This window comes from Agrilus planipennis, unplaced genomic scaffold (assembly GCF_000699045.2).
Source record: "Agrilus planipennis isolate EAB-ADULT unplaced genomic scaffold, Apla_2.0 scaffold75, whole genome shotgun sequence".
Taxonomy (NCBI): domain Eukaryota; kingdom Metazoa; phylum Arthropoda; class Insecta; order Coleoptera; family Buprestidae; genus Agrilus; species Agrilus planipennis.
The window spans coordinates 323,186-343,367 of NW_020439028.1; the positions used below are offsets into that span (position 1 = coordinate 323,186).

The 20,182-nt window shown below is 34.4% G+C and overlaps 1 protein-coding gene across 4 annotated transcripts in view; it reads right to left on the minus strand.

Annotated features, from left to right (window-relative positions):
* Positions 1-20,182, minus strand: part of LOC108740371 (tachykinin-like peptides receptor 99D) — a 239,604-nt gene that overhangs the window by 149,427 nt on the left and 69,995 nt on the right. Inside the window, exon 2 of one of the 4 annotated variants that reach the window (XM_018474667.1) lies at positions 5,812-6,001. The exons of the other annotated variants lie outside the window; for them this stretch is intronic. The gene's annotated coding sequence lies outside the window, so the exon portion shown is untranslated. The remainder of the gene's footprint in view (positions 1-5,811; positions 6,002-20,182) is intronic. 4 annotated transcript variants of the gene reach the window in all.

Below are 20,182 nucleotides of genomic sequence, written 5' to 3' on the forward strand. Positions count from 1 at the left end.
GTAATGTCAATCCCGATATGCTGCAAGAGTGCATGATATAATCGTCAACCCTCTGGCAGAAAAAAAATTGGTTTTGATGTAATGAATAACACAAAGATGATGAAAAAATAAAATTTACAGTCTAAACAGCACGCATAAGCAATCTGCACGTCTTATTAGTTAATCATTTTCGAATTTATTTTATTTTATTTAAACCAGTAAAACAATTTACATAAATGTAAATTTTTATAAAATTAATTTTTGTTCAATTCATTAACAGTTAATCTAAATCAGAATATTTTTATATTATACAATTTAAATAATAGAGGATATTAATATATTATATATTATTCTTTTTCACACTTTAATTTTACATATACCTACTTGTTTTTAATTTCTTATTGATTTTTAATATTTTTAATTCGTTTGGTAGTTGATTAAATATAGTTGTTGCAATCACAAGACTCATTTTATTGCTAACAGTCTTTTTCATTATTGTTGTGTTATCCGTTGTCATGACAGCAGAGTAGAAAGATTTGAGTCCTTGGATACATTATGCCAACAAGTCGAAGGGTGGCTTAATACACTGTCAATTGCGGCTTAACGAAGTTCTTTTGATAGTCCCCTGGAAATATAACACTGCAAACTTCATCCGAGTTGTTTGCTCTTGTGGAACTTTGTCCACGTATGCTGTCTGTGCGGCTTCAGCGAATTCTTTTGATAATAATCTGAAAATGCCAAAGCACTGCGGGTAACTCCCGAGCTCTGAAGAGAACTATAGTTCACGTTAGGAAGTACAATTTTGTTATTGCACAGCCTTTTGGCCAAATTTTCAGCATTTTTGGGGCCCATAAAAAAGCACCCTGTATCACCCATTTTATTACTACCATGATATTATATTAGCAAATAACATTATTTGGGGCTGAGGTTTTAAAGCACTGCGGTAAAATGGTGACTGGGCTGCGGTTGTACAGTTATATAACCAATTAATGACCTCAGTACAGTTTTGGACACTAGTTTTGAACACAAAGGTCTGTTTTGCAGAGGTAACGTGACAAAAGGGTGTTTGCTCTTTCCCAAGATCAGGGGGATGTAGCATCATAAGTATAAACAAGATGATTACAATAAATTCACTGCGGTCAATGTATTTTCTTTATTTATTTATATTGTGTTGGGGAGTTTAGCTCGCTTGAAAAAAATGTAGGACGGCAGACGACGATGTGCAGTCCAAAGTAGTACAAGAAAAGTGGAATGAAGATGTTGTCAATATTAGGGCAGATTTGATCGTTGCAATTGATCCCAGTCTATTGCGATTTGTTAAAAGTTTGAGTACTTCAGCACAAGTATAGTGTAGATTGTAGTCAGCATGGTCAGGGCACGTATTATCAACTTTTTTCGTTATAATAACGATGTCTTTAAGTTTGGTAACACTCCCTATCACGAGTCGGTGCAAGAGGTACCTAACTTGAAGGTCTCCTGCTATAACGAACGAATTTAAGAGTAGGTTCCCGGTAAAAAAAGGCGAGTTTGCTGAAGCGTACCTTAACATTCAAAATGTCCGAAAGAGACGATCTCCGAACACAACCAATGAACTTTGACGTCACAGCGCAGTTAGAATCAAGATATATTCTCATATACTCAGACTTACTGTCATATACGTTTCTTAACAGTTTGTCATTGGGCTACGATGTATTGAGGTGTTCAATGGAGTGCCGATTTTAGATATAATCATACATCACCATCATCATCATCATAAGGTCGTCGGTCCTAAGACTGGTTGGACACGTACCTCCACTCTTTCCTATCCTGAGCTAAACTTCGCATTTCACTAAAACAAGAACAACCCATATCCTTAACTATTAACGAAACTAGTAATCTAATCTAGCTCTACCTCTACCCTTTCTAACTCCTGTTTCTGCCTCTAATATGTCTCTGACTAGACCTTCATGCCTGAGAAGATGCCCTACCAACCTATCTCGCCTATTTTTTATTGACTTCCATAGAGTCCTCTGTTCTCCTATTCTTTCTAATACCTCTTCATTTCTAACATTTTCTACGCAGATTATCCTCATCGTTTGCCTATAGGCCTGGGAAGGTGTCCTACTAACTACTTCTTTTTATTAAAGGCGACATGAGCCTGCCCTATCCTCTGCTTTATATCCCTACTACTCCTTCCGTCCTGACTTATTTGACCTCCTAGATATCTAAAATCATCCACTTCTTCTAATTTTTCGTCTCCTATCTTTATATTTGATCTTTCCCTACTTTTTCCTGCCTTGCATACCAGTATTTTAATTTTACTTTTATTTATTTTCATACAGTACTGATTTCTCAGTACCGCTTCCATTTTATTTAAAGCTACCTCTAGGTCCTCCTTGCTGGATGGTAATACTGCTATACCATCTGCAAATCTAAGCATACCAATCTTTTGCCCCGGTATATCTATCCCTACAGTTGTACTGTCTTTGGTGATGTTGATCGCGTCTTCGATGTATTGATTAAAAAGTAGCGGTTAATCATACAAAAAATTTTAAAAGCTTTGACTCGAAAATTCAAAAACAGCAACATGAAAACTCAGAAGTAATGAGGGTACAAACAGGCAAAGGTAAATTTCAAAATGTCTAAGGGGAAAGTAAAAATTTTCAATTGACGTTTGAATCATAAGAAATACGAGTAAGTGCCTTGCCAAATAATTGTTAACATTTTATTCTTAAATAAAGTTTATTTTGCTATGAACAGAAAAATCCGTAGATGAAGCTAATTCAGCATCACATACAATCATACAATCTGTGTTGTTATCCTTTACATCAAGTAAGGGAACGTCTTACAACTGCTCTGCGAAAAGAAATGTACATAGGTACGTAATTAAATTTGAAATTTCATTAGATACTAAAATCAGTAAGCCCTTTTCCTTTCATTTCACTTAATTTATCTGATTTCTCAGACGTAGTGAGTTAAAAATCAGTTTTCCTTATTAATTTGAATAGCACGACGTACATACACTTGGTTAACAAGATAGAAAAAATACTGTCTTCTTTAAATAAATAAAATAATAAAACGTTATTTTGACGTGAGTACTTGCTGCTATTTGACAAAACAGTATTGTATGAAAATAAATGAAAGTAGAACAAAAATATTGGTATAAAGGGAAGGAAAAGTAGGAAAAGAGCGAATATAAGGATAGGAGACGAAAAATTAGAACAAGTGGCCGATTTTAGGTATCTAGGAAGTCAGGTAAGTTAGGACGGAAGGAGTAGTAGGGATATAAAGCAGAGTATAGCACAGGGTCGAATCGTCTTTAATAAACAGAAGTCACTTCTATGCTCGCGAAACGGTTAATTTAGAAATTCGAAAAAAGTTGTTTGAGTACGGTGCGGTACGGGTGCGAAACATGAACAGTAGGCGCGGAGGAAAAGAAAAGGTTAGAAGCGTTCGAAATGTGGTGTTATAAGCGAATGATGACAATACCGTGGATAGAGAAAGTTAAAAATGAAGAGGTATTGGAAAGAATAGGAGAACAGAGGACTCTATGGAAGTCAATAAAAAATAGGCGAAATAGTTTGGTAGGACACCTTCTCAGGCATGAAGGACTAGTCAGATATATATTAGAGGCAGAAACAGGAGTTAGGAGGGGTAGAGATATACCTACATTAGATTATTGTTCGTAAATAGTTGAGGATGTGGGTTGTTCTAGTTTTAGGGAAATGCGAAGTTTAGCTCAGGATAGGAAAGAGTGGAGGTGCGTGTCCAACCAGTCTTAAGACTGACGACCTTATAATGAAGGTTGATTTTAATATGTCCACTTGTTAGACTGATTAGGTTGTGTATCATATTGCGAATGAATTTGAAATGTAAATGGCGAAAACATTAATACTTATTTATAGGCAATAAAGAAGAAGAATAATAAAACTATGTTTCGATCAAAGGGTCATTTTCAAAGATTCTAGATTCCACATATAAATCAACGGCTATTTACAGACTAGAAACACAATTTTACTGCCTGTAAGTAAAAGTAGTTACCTACGTTTGTGCTTCATTTTTTATGTCATATTTTATCTTTTAAAACGTTTTTTTATTGCTGTTTTAGTTTCCAAATGTTTAAGTAATGTAAGCTTTTTATCTTTTACAAAGAAATGTGAAACTGTAATACATATAGAAAATATAACAAACGGTAAACGCCATCTGTAGTACGATGCTACATTTTAGGATTGCGAATGCTCCAACAAGGTCCATTTAAATATATGGATATGTACTTGCTGAAACCAATCACGGCGTAGCCAACCTCAACGTGATAGGCACGTTGCCATAGTCGACTAAAATAATTCGAAGTGGTTTGTATTCTGTCGAAACTGCCAGACGCAGATCGCGATTTCGATCTTCTTGGATCTCATCAGCGCGTCGCAGGCAGCTCTGACAGAACCCAGACCAACTTTTACCTGGTGTCTTAACAGCGCATTTTAGAAAATACCACAAATGGCGCGGTAAACGCCATCTATATACATATTATCGTCATCCAGCTTGTGTTTTTCATGGATACAAACAAAAATTATTAAAAATATTTGGCAAAGAATGCGCCATTAAATTTTTTAAACTAATTCATAGTATCTTTAATTCGCAAGTTCGTAAAAAAGTACTTTTGAGTGATCTTAAGTAATCTATACATAGCATGAGTAAATAACGGGCACAATGCTATTCATCTTACGTATATTCTCTTCTCAGGCGTCAGGTACTATGAAGAACATATTACGAATCGTAAAATGGTGGTAAATGTATCTGTTTCATTGACAATGACAAACGTTCCAATAAAAGTCGTGCATAACGTTTTTATATGATGTATGTTTAATTTCAGATTCAACCGTAACGCGATATAGTGAGAAAAATAATCTACATTTCTTCAATAAAGCATATGGACGACATCAAAAGGTTATTTATAAGGCACATCGCCAAGTTATATTTGCAGCAAATCATTCGCGATATATTTGTGGGTTTATGACGCAGATGATAGAAACCATTGTTAAAGATTGCGTTTTATTACATTGTTACAGATTATTGTATTGATCTGTCTAGAATCGTTGATAGGGATGAAATGGGTCACTTGCAGTTATTTTATAAATTCTTCACATTTACATCAACATGTAAAAAAAGGAAAATATTTTCCAATCATCCTATACTGTACATACATATTTCCCTTTCTTATTATTTCCCCACATCATATTGCAATACCTACATAATTGTCTACAATTCATTTCCACACAATCCCGTTTTAAATCTCTGTTGTTTCTTGCTTATTCACTGCTATTTGTTACTACCCTCCTAATCCTTTTCTATTTATAACTGAAATCCCTTACAATAAAATACCTTACGATATACCAGTGAGCTAGTTTTTTATCCTTTATTTGAACACTACACCCCTCCCACATTCCATTAACAAAACTAAACCCCTTCCTTTTTTAATTATATTTTTCAATAGGATCAGTCCATCGCCACTCCCACTTAATATATCCTTATAATCGTCCAAATATTTACTTTCACCACATCCTCCCAGCACATGCATCANTATAAAACCTTCGATTCCTTAAGAAGCACTATTAGTCTGTATGTCTTACCGTAAAGAAATATATTGGACGAACCAATAACATAATATAAGAACAAAGGCTTTCACAGCCGAAATCCATAGTAGAATGAAGATTCGGGCTATAGGGCCGCTTAATATATCCTTATAATCGTCCAAATATTTACTTTCACCACATCCTCCCAGCACATGCATCATTGTTTCATCTCCCCTTTCACATATCCTATATACCATTTCTTCTCCTTTTATCCAATACTTACATTTTCTACATTCATTTCCCACTTTAAATCTTCACTCCTTAATTCTATTCATATAATCTGGCAAACAGTCTCCCTGCCAATGCTCCCATAGTGAAGCCTTCCACATATCTCGACTTATCAATACATCTTAGATTTTCTGTCCTTATCATTTCTTTACATCTTATTCTCACCATTTCCTCGACCGATACTCCTACGGAAATAAACTTGTTTGCAAGATTTGTACCTCCACTTTACACTAATATCGACGAAATGGGTCAATTGGTGTTTTTTTTTTCAACGCAAAAATGTTTTAAAGAAAAAATAAAGCAATCCTATCTCTCTGAGTAATTGTTATGGCTCAAATCATATTAATGAAACCGGTTATTCTAATGTCACATTGCAAAAGAATCTGCTCTCATCAAGTATCAATGTTGTGGAATTCAGAAAAGTTTTTGCAAAATCCATACATCCAATATATTGCAAGTGTCAAATGGAAGAAAGTACGTAAAACAAGGTGTTTCTGACATAAGTAGCAAGCTTTGGAGGGAGTCAACTAGATGCAATAGGGAAATCTTATGGCGAGTACAGCAACGTGATTAATTCTTAATAAGATACAAAAAAATGCCAAAACAATAAAATGTAAATTAAACCAACAAGAATTTAGCAATTCTGATTTTTGGGTGAACATGGAAATTCTCTGTAAGCGATAACTGTTGATTATTTTTACAACTATAACAATTTAGCACAATTCAGTCTTTTCTTTTTAAAATCACATGCACAAAACACCACACACACACACTAAAAATGATTAGATCTTAACTGAGCTTACTGATTTCAAGCGTTTGTTTACAAAATGTATGCCCGCAGGTAATATTACCTGGCTTGTCCCATGCACTTCATTTTCAATTGCTCTCAATTTAATGCGTCTGATGTCGCCGTTGTGATGCTGGACCAATAAATTATTCTAAGGAATAAACTAAATTCTAAGAAGTAGACTTACTTTTTACAATACTGAATATCATTATTTCGTGAAACAACACCCTATGAAAACAATTGTGCTCTGCAATACTTTCTTGTAGAAACCGCTAACACAAATTCACTAGCAGCTGAAAATCGGTTTCCTGCAAAGCTCGTATTTCCTGTAAATACTAAGGATGCAGCAATTGTCCCTTATTTATATGAAAATTAAGGATTTCATCTTTTTAGCGATGATATATGGTTTGGGCGTCGGCGCTCCAACCCGCAAATCTAGGGTGTACCTTGCGATTACTGTAAAATTTGATCGTGGTAGATTATTAGATTACTATCGATATAAATATATCTGTATGTTACAACAAAGAAAGAATAACTACTAACTATAGGTTGGCTGTAGTATAAACATCTTGAATCACTCTTCATCCAATTTAACAAATAATAAGCAATACATGAGCAAACGGAAGAAACACGCTGATGCTGCTAGTTACCAGCTAATTGTGAAAGAACACTCGGTCTGGTTTAAAGCAGAGCCGGGCAAACTTTAACTTCGTAGGAGCCGCTACCTGAGGTTAGTTTGAGTCACTCCGTACCCTTCAATGAGTACGAGAGAGTTAGCAGTAATGCCCCATATTGCTTTCTCTTTTTTTTCTCCCTTCCACTCCCATATCAAGCCCCTTCATCCCGTAGACGAGCGGAGCCACTCTCGCAAGCAACTTAAATAATACGTACGAAAATTTTCGTTACTACGTTCGCAATTGGGTTTGGCTATGGAAGAGGGGATTCACCTACGAAATGGAACGGATAAGAAAAGGAAAAATTCATCTCACTCGCACTCGCAGGATCAATGAGGTGCTCCTTGGCTGAACCTGAGGAGCACTCGGGAGTCAAAAGAGCCGAGTTTGCCTGGCTCTGGTTTAAATTATAATTAAGTATAAACATTATATTGGTGATCCTGACCCAGACCAATAGTAATACGGTTGTTTTAAGAAACAACAATGCTCGATTATGTATTATGCAGAAGTATATGAATTAGTATGTAGAGTGGGGAATAAAAAATTAATTATATAAAAATAGAACAGGTAAGAAAAAGATAGGAAGCGCGAGTTAGTAATCAACTAGCATTGATTGTAAATAAATCCGAATAAAATTTAGAAGACTTGATTATTGTAACTTAAGGGTGTCTGCCGTTATCACTTGATGAAACATGATTCAAGATTAAAAATTTAAAATTAAATCAAAATAGTTGGGAATTTCACTTAAAACTTTATTAAAAGCTCGATACGTATTTCGCCTTATAAGGACATCTTCAGGAGTAACAAAAACTATACTAATTAACAAACAGTAACTAAAATAATTTATAGTACATCCTAAGAAGTTGGGGGTTGAACAATGTTTGGGTCCAATAGGGGATTATTGTCAAAATCTAGTTGCTCGTTGGTGATATTTTTATTTTCTTTATTAGCCTTTTTTATTTATTTTTTTTTTAAAGGAGGTCCAATAGGTATGAAATTTTAGAAAAAAAAAATACAACACGCTACTGAGATGAAACTTCTCCAAACACACAAACATACCGGGATAGTGGTTAAGGAATTGGTTTAATGGTATTATTTGTACATTATGAATGCCGGAGTTATCTGTAACGAACGTTGCATTGAAGCGCGCTCACGGCTCAAGCGATCTTCACTACGAACTCGACTACGTGGCCGAGTAGAGGGGGAATCCGTTGCATGATTTCGTTACGTAGCAACTCGCATGAAATGAACTTACTCTACCGTGCGTAAAGAAGTTTCACTTCAAAAAGCTAAAAAAGAAAATAAAAATATCACCAATGAGCAACTAGATTTTGATAATAATCCCCTATTGGACCCAAACATTGTTCAACCCCCAACTTCTTAGGATGTACTATAAATTATTTTAGTTACTGTTTGTTAATTAGTATAGTTTTTGTTACTCCTGAAGATGCCCTTACAAGGCGAAATACGAATCGAGTTTTTAATAATAAAGTTTTAAATGAAATTCCCAAATTTTTTGATTTAATTTTAAACTTGATTATTATTTTGTTATAATAATTTTCTTACAGTAGCTAACCAAAAGTTAAGTAGCAGACATATATGTTCGTTGTATATTCAAATAGGGTATAGTAAGTAGGGCATATTTTGTCGCGCGTGTTAACACTACAACTACGTCGAATAGTAAAAAGAAGGTTCGTTATCTTTCAACTTTATCTGAACATTTCCGGAAACACAATTGCCGCACCTCGTAAAAGTATTTTATAAAAACGATCCAATAAAAGAAAAACACCATAGTTTAGAGAACCATTTGAAGCATTTTATGTGATTTTCCACTATCCTCTGAAACTTCAAAAAACTGAGAACGAACAATTACGTTATCGCGAAGGAAGTTCTGTTTTACAGACTATATAAAATCTGCAGACGGGGACAATTTAGAATAAGGATGTAACGGACCAGCGATTGTACAGAACGGAATCAGCACACATTGAAATTAAAGGACAATAATATTAACAACTGTTGCTGTAAGAAAGCAATAAATTTTATGAAGTAGGTTCAAATCCGAAAAGAAAAATTCCCAGTTTGAATCGTTGATATTCCAATGAAAATTGATAAATGTTTCAAACGCAGAATAAAAAGACAGCAAGTTTATTGCTTTAAAAATACATATAAAACCTTCGATTCCTTAAGAAGCACTATTAGTCTGTATGTCTTACCGTAAAGAAATATATTGGACGAACCAATAACATAATATAAGAACAAAGGCTTTCACAGCCGAAATCCATAGTAGAATGAAGATTCGGGCTATAGGGCCGTGGTCTAAGTAAACTATTCTGTCCAGAGGTTTCATCAGCTACTACGGCTGACATCCTCAGTGGTAGTGCTTCGATGACAACGTGAACGTAGATTATATTTCGAAGTCTCGACAGCGAGAACTTGTCGCTACATTCACTACGTTTACGTTGTCAACGCAGCACTACCACTGAGAATGTCAGCCGCAGTAGCTTGGAAACGTCTGGACAGAATAGTTCACTTGGACCACGGCCCTATAGCCCGAATCTTCATTCTACAATAACACAATGTTACATATAAAACAAAATATATTAATTTGGTGCCACAACCATGTTATATAGGAACGAATTTTATGTTTTTATTTATTTTGAGATATAAGTACATTAATAATTTTACATTAAAAACGATTTTATATAATCTAGAGTAACAATTTATTCACTAATTTTAGGTTAACCGACGGTTAACAACAATTTGTTTACGTAAACAATAACTTAACTGTAATTAATAAATAATTTAATAATATAATCATAGTATTAGTCTACCTTATTGTACAATTAAATAACGTAAAAAATGGTAGGGAGCCATCACAGGGTAAGTGAAGACGGCAAACCGCCTCACCATCCTCCTTTGTGATTTTAAATTCGACTCCTCAATTATAATTGATTCCGCTGTTTAAACGGTAACAAAAGTTGTGAGAGTTTTAAAAACTTTTTTGAATAAATTGACCCCTTCCTCCAACGCATAAATTGACCTTTTAGCGAACAAAAGTATTTAAAAGAAGTAAGAAATATCGAAAAAAAATTAGTTTGTCTATATGTCAAGTTATCACAAGCAAAGTGATGCAATATCCACGATATGCACACTGTTCTTCTACAAATGCGTTGTACGTTGTACAGTTAACTGTATTATGAACTCCCTCCATTCTAAGAATGATATCCTGTTGTTCTGGCTTCGCCGTCCGATAATGTTATCAGAATGATGTGTTGATGTGAGCGTACGCTTTTCCATTGCTTACTTTTAGCTTTCTCTTTTAAATTCTTTCTAATCTTTCCTGTTACGTACTCTTCATTCGTGTTATTGCAAGTAGAAAATCAGTCTCTTCTCAAACGGAACATAGAGACAAAATAGCATATCGATTGTTTACAGCAGTACAACGCCAGATATATCTACCATTTTTTCTTTTATTAGGACGATAAAGGAATGCTACTTCTTTAAAGTAGTGATGGATCGTGATTTCAATGGCAAACGAGCATAGAACGTGCGCATGTGTGCGTACGTGTATCCCTTTTGTTGGTGGTTATTATATTGAGCGCATCAATCATCCGATTGAAATAATTCCAGACTAGCGCAACATTTTTTAAAACATGTCTTACACAGACACAAAATTTTTTTCGGAAATATCGAGTGAATATAAATTTTTAGATTTTCTATTTATTCCTTTTGTCTACATAATACCATAATATATATTTTATATTTTTTTTTATGTGTATTTAAATGTTATATCTTTGTAATAATTGTAAAAAAAAAATTGCATACCCGTTGAGTCAAATAAATAATAATAATAATAATAATCATGTGTTTATATGTCTGATAAGGTTAATATAGCAACAGAATTCTATTTCTCTGTAACGAGCCATTCGAATCGTTCGCTTGATCGTTCGTTTAGGTGATTTTGAAAAGTGAAGTTTACGAAAAGGTAATGGTCAGAACATTGTATTGTTCTAATCTAAACAACCAGAACCTTTCTCAACGCCCATCGACAGTATTAGTCTTTTACCACGTTAAAGCGCATCTAATATAATAGATCATCATTAGAAGGTCGACAGTCCATCAAAGACTGTTTGGGCACACACCTCCACTCCTTCCTAACCTGAAGTAATCTTTGTATTTCCCGAAAACTAAAACTACTACTCACATCTCTAATAGCTAACTGTTTGTCTAATCTAGGTCTCCCTCTGCTCCTCCTTTCTCCTGTTTCTGATTCTGATATGTTTCTAACTAGCCCTTCGTGTATCAGAAGGTGTTCTATCATCGTATCTCTCCTTTTCTTTATTAACTCCCAAGTCATCCTATGTCCTTCTAATATTTCCTATACGTAGTAATTTTTCATAACCTTTCCACATTTCACACCCATATACAGTCCATACTTCAAAGATTATTTTTAAAAATATTTTGAAAATTTCCAAATTAATCATTTGCGAGCACATAAGTAGTTTGTTTTTGCTTAAACCGAATAGACCCTGCGCTGTTCCTTGGTTTATATGTCTCTACTTTTTTAATTTTAACTTATCTGACTTCTAAGATATCGAAAAATCAGCGAAGTCTTCGTCTCCAAGTTTTCGTCTCCAAATTTTTCTTTTGTTTTTTACTTCTCTTTATTTACTTCCATTGCATACTCTACTTGTATTCCATTTGATTTACCTATTTACTATATTTATTGTTTAGTGCTAATAATTATCTGTATTTTTACAATTATTTTTATTCAAAAACTTTTCCGTTTAGTTAGATCTAGTGTTATTATTTACTTTCATTACATTTCAAATTTCTTTGTTCCTTTGTTCAGTTCAACTTCCCTCGACACCCTCTCGTCTATGACGACATTCAGGAAATTCCTATTTTATCCACCACCATGATATGTTTCAATTAGACTCCACCCCCTTTGTTAGTTGTTCTCTAGTTTTAAGTAAATTTAATGTTGTTAGAAAGTACTACAAATGGCGCAGTAAACGCCATCTGTAGCACGATGCTACATTTTCGGATTACGTATGCTCCAACAAGGTCCACTTGTGTGGATATCTACTTGCTGAAAACGAATCCCGGCGTAGCCAACCTCAACGTGATAGGCANAAACTTTTCCGTTTAGTTAGATCTAGTGTTATTATTTACTTTCATTACACTTCAAATTTCTTTGTTCCTTTGTTCAATTCAACTTTATAACATTTCTTAAACTGTTTAGGACATATATTCCTTTCTAATATTATTTGGTTTTACAATATTTTCTATTTGTCCCACAGACAAAATGTACGTGAGGAATTCAAACAATTCCTGGTAGCATAAATGAGGTTTTTCTGTCACTAATACCTGGCTCATTGTTAGCTCTTTCATACTTGTTTTCAGAACTTTTCTGTATCAGATTGAACTTAACACCCTCTCGTCTATGATGACATTCAGGAAATTCCTACATTTATCCACCACCATTATACATTTCATTTAGACTCCACCCCTTTGTTAGTTGTTGTCGAGTTTTAAGTAAATTTAATGTTGTTAGTTAGTATGTAAGAAACCTTCTCATCAAACACATCAACTAAATTCGCTACTTGTTTTATTTAAAAACATTCTAGTAGAACGGGAGTTCAGAAACGCAACTTCCGTGTGGTCTCCGGATAATTTTTTATCTCACGACTGCACAAAATGTTAATACTGCCATATAAACTACAAATCTAAGCTTATTTATCATTTGTGTCTGTATACAGAGTGCAATAGAAATAAATAAACAGAGTTTGGAGGGTGTAAACTAGATGCAATAACAATCGCACAGTGAGTTCTACAGCGTGGTTAAGGGCACAAAAACTTTTACGGGAATCATAATACTTTCAAATCCGAAACACAGGGGTTTAGTGTGATAAAAACTCTCCAACTACATAGATGGAAAATTTCTGATTATCCAACATCTGATCGTAAGATAAACATGAACAATGTGGTACCACACATGATGTTTAGACTTTAACGATAAGAAAATTAAATAAGTACACTACTGACAGCACTATCCTATGTAAATGCATGAACACAAAAGATAGAAAAAATTTAAGTTACGTACCTAAACATTAGTGCATACACGAGCATCATCTAGGTAATTGTAACTTTATTAAAACAAATTTCCACACTACCATTGAGATATTACCCAGGTGCGTTACTTTTTTACTTATCAAAAACTCAAAAAAAAATCACACCACACCTTTTCCGAAAATGGTTCCTGCAATCGCGAAGGATTTATGACATGGAAATTTGCGTCACGCCAATAGTTATTTTTGTGAACATTCAAAAGTCTGTGCCAGGTGAAGCAAATTTGTCTGTAAATAACACTCTATGAAAAAAATTACGCTATGCAGCACTTTCCTTCGTAACCACCGACACAAATACACTCGTAAGCTTGCACTGGCTGCAACTGATAAGGATGCAGCAACTGGACACTGTCACGTGAGAGGAGCCAACGTTCCCTGCTATTTCATGTGTACTATTTGCGGATTGTCTTCTTATTTGAAATTAAAGATTTCGTCGATATGGTTTAAACCCGTAAATACGTATCATATCAATTATTGTAATAGCAACTGTTCTACATCGAGTGACGTGACACTAATAATTGATGTTCTATTACTCTAATCTAACAAATACACAATATATGAGCAAAAAATACGAAACAAATACTACACTCATGCTGGTAATCACCAGCTGATGAAGTGCAGTAGTGCTGACTTTTTTTGTTTGTCAAGGCCGGAATTGAATTTACCTGTAATTTCAAGTACGTTTTTCTCGAAAGTTTCGGGCATACAAACATTTACTTAATTTTCTTGTTTTAAAGTAGTCTATCACCTCCTACATGTTCAGCACATACTTCTGTTACACCCTGTATTGCCTATCTATCACCGAAACTGTCCTATTTTAAATACTACATTCGAATGATTTTTTATTTAATCTTTAAAGCGTCGCTTTTATTAATGTCATATCTAAGACACTTCCAGACAAAATGTTTCTTCTGAAAATAATTTATGATCAATGTGTTTTTATTTTGTCTAATAGGATGATTATTCATCAATATCAATGTGATAGCGTTCGCTCGAGCACAAGCGCTGTTTTGAAACTAGGAGTATGCCATCATCATCCAGGAGAAAATTATAACTCGAATGATCATTCGATTATTAACGTCACTCGAGTGACGATTTTTCGATTGTCACATTCATTCGATTATACCCTTTTTCTAATCGGATCTTCTACATATATTTCTCACTTAAAATTTTACTGATTATTCATTGTTACTGGCACTAATACCATCTAGACAACGTAATTTGTTAAATTTCGGCACTTACAAAGTATATTATTGCTGGAATAGTTCGAGATGCCTGTTCTATAGCGTCCGTATATCCTCCGTAAAAATCTTTATTTGCACTTTTTTATGTAGTATGAAATATAGGGGTAATGTAGTATTATAGTATCAATAACACATTTAACGATTTAATGCGGCTTCTCAGGTTTCTGTTCCACGTCAATCTCGAAAGACACGCTTCTTAAAATGACAAAGAAAATTGTGTTTATTTTGTAAAAACGAAAACGGAGAAAGTGCTTTACGAAGACCGAAGACCGTTGGAAATAGTGACTGCGTGAAAAGCGTATTAAAAAAATGGAATCAAGTATTTTTGGACAAAATATTCTCTTATCGTAGACCTAAAATGATTATGATCCTCATTTTCTGCGGAATAATATGAAGAAGAGAGAAAATATGTAGGCTTTCCAAACATTACCAGACGATAGCATACAGTATAAGACCTACGAGCAAACACAAGCTGAGCAAAAATTCATTTAATAGGCTGAATTTAAAATAGCACATTATATTTTCTGTTCCCTTACAGACCTCCTTTAAGGGTTGAGAATCAGGACTTTTCAGACAAAGGACTTTCTATTAAAATTAATGGTTTTTTGCATATTTTTGCTTTGTGTTCTTATATTGTCGATATTTTTTTTTGCGTTTCCATGTCCATATAAGCAACAAGTAGGTACACTGAAAATAATTACTCTTTCAATTAATCTGACATGCCAGAAATAAAATTCCTTAAAACCATCCTCTCATATTGTCACTGATTTGACGAAAGTAAACTACTGTTCTTTGTGAAAGTACAACTACTTCACTCAAAGATCTTTATGATTAGTAAGAATAAACGAAGTCAGTCAAATTCCGTAAGGGGAAAAAGATACATAAGTACTCCGCCATTAACCCAACGAAAACCTCTAAAATGAAGGTTGCAATTACAGAAGTCTATATAATAATTTAATAGCACACTGTATAATACGAAATATCTATACAGCAGTCTGCAAACAATAATTTATCAGGATTAGGAATTTTTAAGTTTCAATTTATTTACAAAAATTATATTACTACCCTGGAAACTGTATAGGTTTCTGAGAAAAGGTGTTCTTCTCTTGTTATAAATAAAAATGTGAAAGATAACATTTTGAATACAATAATAACAGATAAAGCCGGACTAAACAAAAAGGAAATCTAGTCGCAGAGCCGGGCAAACTTTAACGTCGTAGGAGCCGCTACCTGAAGTTAGTTTGAGTCACTCCATACCCTTCAATGAGTACGATAGAGTAAGCAGTAATGACCCATATTGCTTTCTCTTTTTCTTCTCCCTTCCACTCCCATATCAAGCCCCTTCGTCCCGTAGACGAGCGTAGCCTCTGTAGCAACTTAAACAATACCTACGAAAATTTTCAAAATGAAAAGGATAAGAAAAGGAAAGAATCATCTTATTCGCACTCGCAGAATCAATGAGGTGCTCCTTGGCTATACCTGAGGAGCGCTTGGGAGTCAAAAGAGCCGAGTTTGCCCGGTTCTGATCTAGTGTTTCAACTCTACTTTTTGGTAGAATTGATAAAAGAAACCAAATCGCAGAACTTCTCAACAATATATTTCTTGCATTATACAATAGAATAACAGGCAGTAAACTTATTTGACTTGCGTGAGACTAAGATTGACATAGGTGTCGGCTGTTTCTACTGGTCTGTGTTTGGTACTAGTCTAATCTAATCTAACTAGACGTTTTGTAAAAACAGCCTTTTATATCCGCATCTAAATACATTAAAGGGCTATTAAACAAGTATAAAAGAGTAAGATAACTGGAAGATCATAAAATATAAAGATAAAATACATATACGTAACTAGATCCTAGCACTACTTTGTTTGCTTCTCGAACTTTTTTTACTTTACTTTTGGGAGTTTTAAATGGGACATGCAAAGGAAACATAAAACGTGATTTTACTTTTATAGGACGACAATCAAGGTATTGTAACGAGCACGAGCGTGTTTGTGTGCAATCGGGCATACGTGTGTGTGGATTATCGATTCGCCGACTAGCCGCGGGCGCCTTTCTTCATGTGCGCCGAATTTGTAAATGTGTGTGTCGTACCTGCGTTCTGGGAAAGCCGTTAAACAGTTCGAAAAAAAAAAAAATCTGTCCGGATGTTTCGAGAAGGCTACCGAAAGGAAGCAAAAGACTATTTAAAGGAAGAGACGATAGCCAAAAGAGAGTAAAAATAAATTGACCGTTGCAGAAGTAAAAAGGAGAAATAAATTGACAGTGATAGAAGAAGATAGAACAGTGGTGTAAATAAATAGAATAATTCATAACCTAAATGTAATAATTCAATAGTGTTTTTAAGTTTTTTAATAACTAGTGTAAATAAATCGTTTTTGTCGTTCAGTCTTCGAAGTTAATTTTTTTAAACCCACGAACATTACAGTATGATCAATACAGGGGCATGAGAAATTATGGAAACATTTAAAGTAGGTACTAGAAATGACAAGATCAGGCCATTTACCCAACACGATTAGAATGGAAACGTGAAGTACATGAGGGGAAAAAATAGTATGTGAGGATAAGACAAGAAAAGATGGTAAAGTATGGAGTGTTTGAGAAAAAATAATGAATATAAAAAGAGTTTAGGAAAATTAAGAAAGTGAATGCGATGAGAAGTATAGAAAAAAGCAATGGAAATGCAGAGAACTGATTTAAAAAAAGTAAAGAGGAATATAATGCCTTGTACGTAGATTTATTTTTTATCACGCACAGTTCACACGCCGAATTCACCTTGTATGAATTTATTAAAATTTCAAGAGTTAACTTAAAATTATTTATTAATGTGTATTTACAGGAACGATATATTTAAGATGTTAAATTATATGTAGTTGAACAGTATCTGATCTTTGTTTTTCACTGTAGGTATAAACTTACAATTAAAATAAGGTTCGAAGTGGTAGGTAATTTCCAAGAAATATATAATGCAAATATAGTAGACCCCAATTTCAGGGGTAAATTTAGAAGTACCAGAGTTATCCAAGCTAACACATATCTTCCCATAACAAAATCACGCCACGCATCGCAAGATATCACGCCACGCAAGGAGTCGCGTGTTTCGCACTTATTGCAGCATCAGCTAATTTAATTTATAAATACAGGTGCATCTTCACCTTTACTTTTACTTTTACTTTTAAGACTTTTTATGTCTGAATAGCTGCCGCCCATAGGGTATTGCTAATAAGTAATTGTCCAAAAGTGTTTGTTAGGAATAAAGTTTGTTTAAAAGATTTAGAGTTCTTTTTAAAAAACAAAAGTTCCGAGAAGAAACCAAAACTTCAGCTCTAGACAATAATAAAATTTACAATAGTTGGGTACATGTCATAAACCTTCATTTATTAGGATAGTCGGCAAATTATATAATTTGGTCGAAACATATAGGGTTGTTCGGAAAGTCATTTCGTTTTTTTTTTTTGTGGAAATGAAAGACAGTTTTCGTATAATAAACAAATACTTTATTAAATCATACATTGACCGTTCTGGTCCAACACCTTTTGCCATCTTTCTGGTAGTAGCATAATTCCACGCTCATAAAATTTTTGGCCTTTGCTGGCAAAAAACTAATCGAGGAGGTTTTTGACCTCCTCATTTGAGGTGAAGGTTTTACCGTCTAAAAAATTTTGGAGTGACCGGAACAAATAATAATCCGATGGTGCCAGGTCTGGAGAATATGGTGGGTGTAGCATTGTATCCCATTCAAGCTGTAAAAGCTTTTGGCGAGTGACCAAACTTGTGTGAGGTCTCGCGTTGTCTTGGTGAAACACTACACCTTTCCTGTTGATTAGTTCTGACCTTTTCTGTTGAAGTGCATCATTCAGTTTGTCCAGCTGATGACAGTAGACTTCCGAATTAATCGTTGTGTTATCCGGTAAAAGCTAAAAAAAAACGATTCCTTTAAAATCCCACCAAACAGACAGCATCACCTTTTTTTGGTGAATATCGGCTTTGGAAATGGTTTGAGCCGGTTCATCTTTTTTGCTCCATGACCTCTTGCGTTTGACGTTGTTGTATACAACCCATTTTTCGTCCCCAGTGATGATGCGCTTCAAAAACGGATCATTTTCGTGACGTTTGAGAAGCGAATCGCAGACGTCAATGCGGCGACACAGATTTCTCTCTGTGAGAACATGGGGAACCCATACATCGAGCTTCGAGGATAATCCCAGGCCTTTCAAGTGGTCATAAACTGTTGAATTTGATAAATTTAACCTCAATCCGATCTCACGTGTTGTTATTCGCCGGTTCACATCAACTAATGCCTTTATCGCGTCTTTATCAGCTTCAACCGGCCTTCCCGAACGTGGTGCATCTTCGACATCAAAATTGCCGGATCGAAATTTAGCGAACCAGTTCTGGCACTGGCGTACTGTCAACACACCTTCTCCATACACATCAGTCAATTTCTTTCTGGCTTGAACAGCATTTTTACCCTTTCTGTAGTAAAACAGTAAGATATGTCGAAAATGCTGCTTATCGCTCTCCATATTTAAAAGGGCACCAACCAAAAACTACTGCGTAGAATTAATTGGAATTTTTCACACACAAGCCTTGCTATATGAGCTCTCAAAGCATATAAAAATTATACGCCTTAAATGTGAAATTGGGTGCAAAAGAATACAATTAAATCCTCTGTCGGGAAAAAAGAAATGACTTTCCGAACAACTCGATATAATGATGAATTGATTTGAAGATGGGTAGAAAATTTTTGGAGAATAGTGAATACATATGAAAAAGAGAAAGAGATAGGAACAAGCAAAAGAATAGAAGAAATGGAGTGGTATAATCAGTTCAAAGAAGTATTAGGAGGAAGTGAGGAACCGATAAAAAAGAGTATAGAATAGTGAAGCAGAAGAAGAGGTGAGAAAGATTACAGCAACAGAAATAAATGAGTTTATGAAGGGAATAATCTCTCTAGCTAAAAAAAGGCATATGGACAAGATACAACACCAGGGGAACCTTGGTAAAAGGCTATATATGATATTTGCGGATGTATGAGAAAAAATGAATTACTAAATGAATGAAGATGTGATGAACCATAGTTCTATATGTATAAAAGAGATGGTAGGGATGACGTTAAAAATTATAGAGGAGTTACGGTAATGGGCATTGGGTACAAAATATATACAATATATACAAAAGATAGATTATAAAAAGAAATATACAAAAATGATATATACGTAAAGGTGAAGCACAACTTGAGTATAGGCAAGGGAGAGAAACAATAGACGTAATTTTTTTATTAAATGATATAATACAAACAAACATGGGTCTGAAGAAAAAAGTTTTTTGTGGTATTTACTCACTTAAAAAGGACCTATGATACTTTAGATAGAAGGAAATTGTTAGGCATACTAAGGGACAGTAAATCTGAAAAAGAATTAATTAACAGAATAATGCAATCAAATAGAGAAACATCGGGGGCGAGACAAAAAAAATATGGATGGAAAATGTAATAAAAGAAGGGTGCAAATTTATTTAATATATATT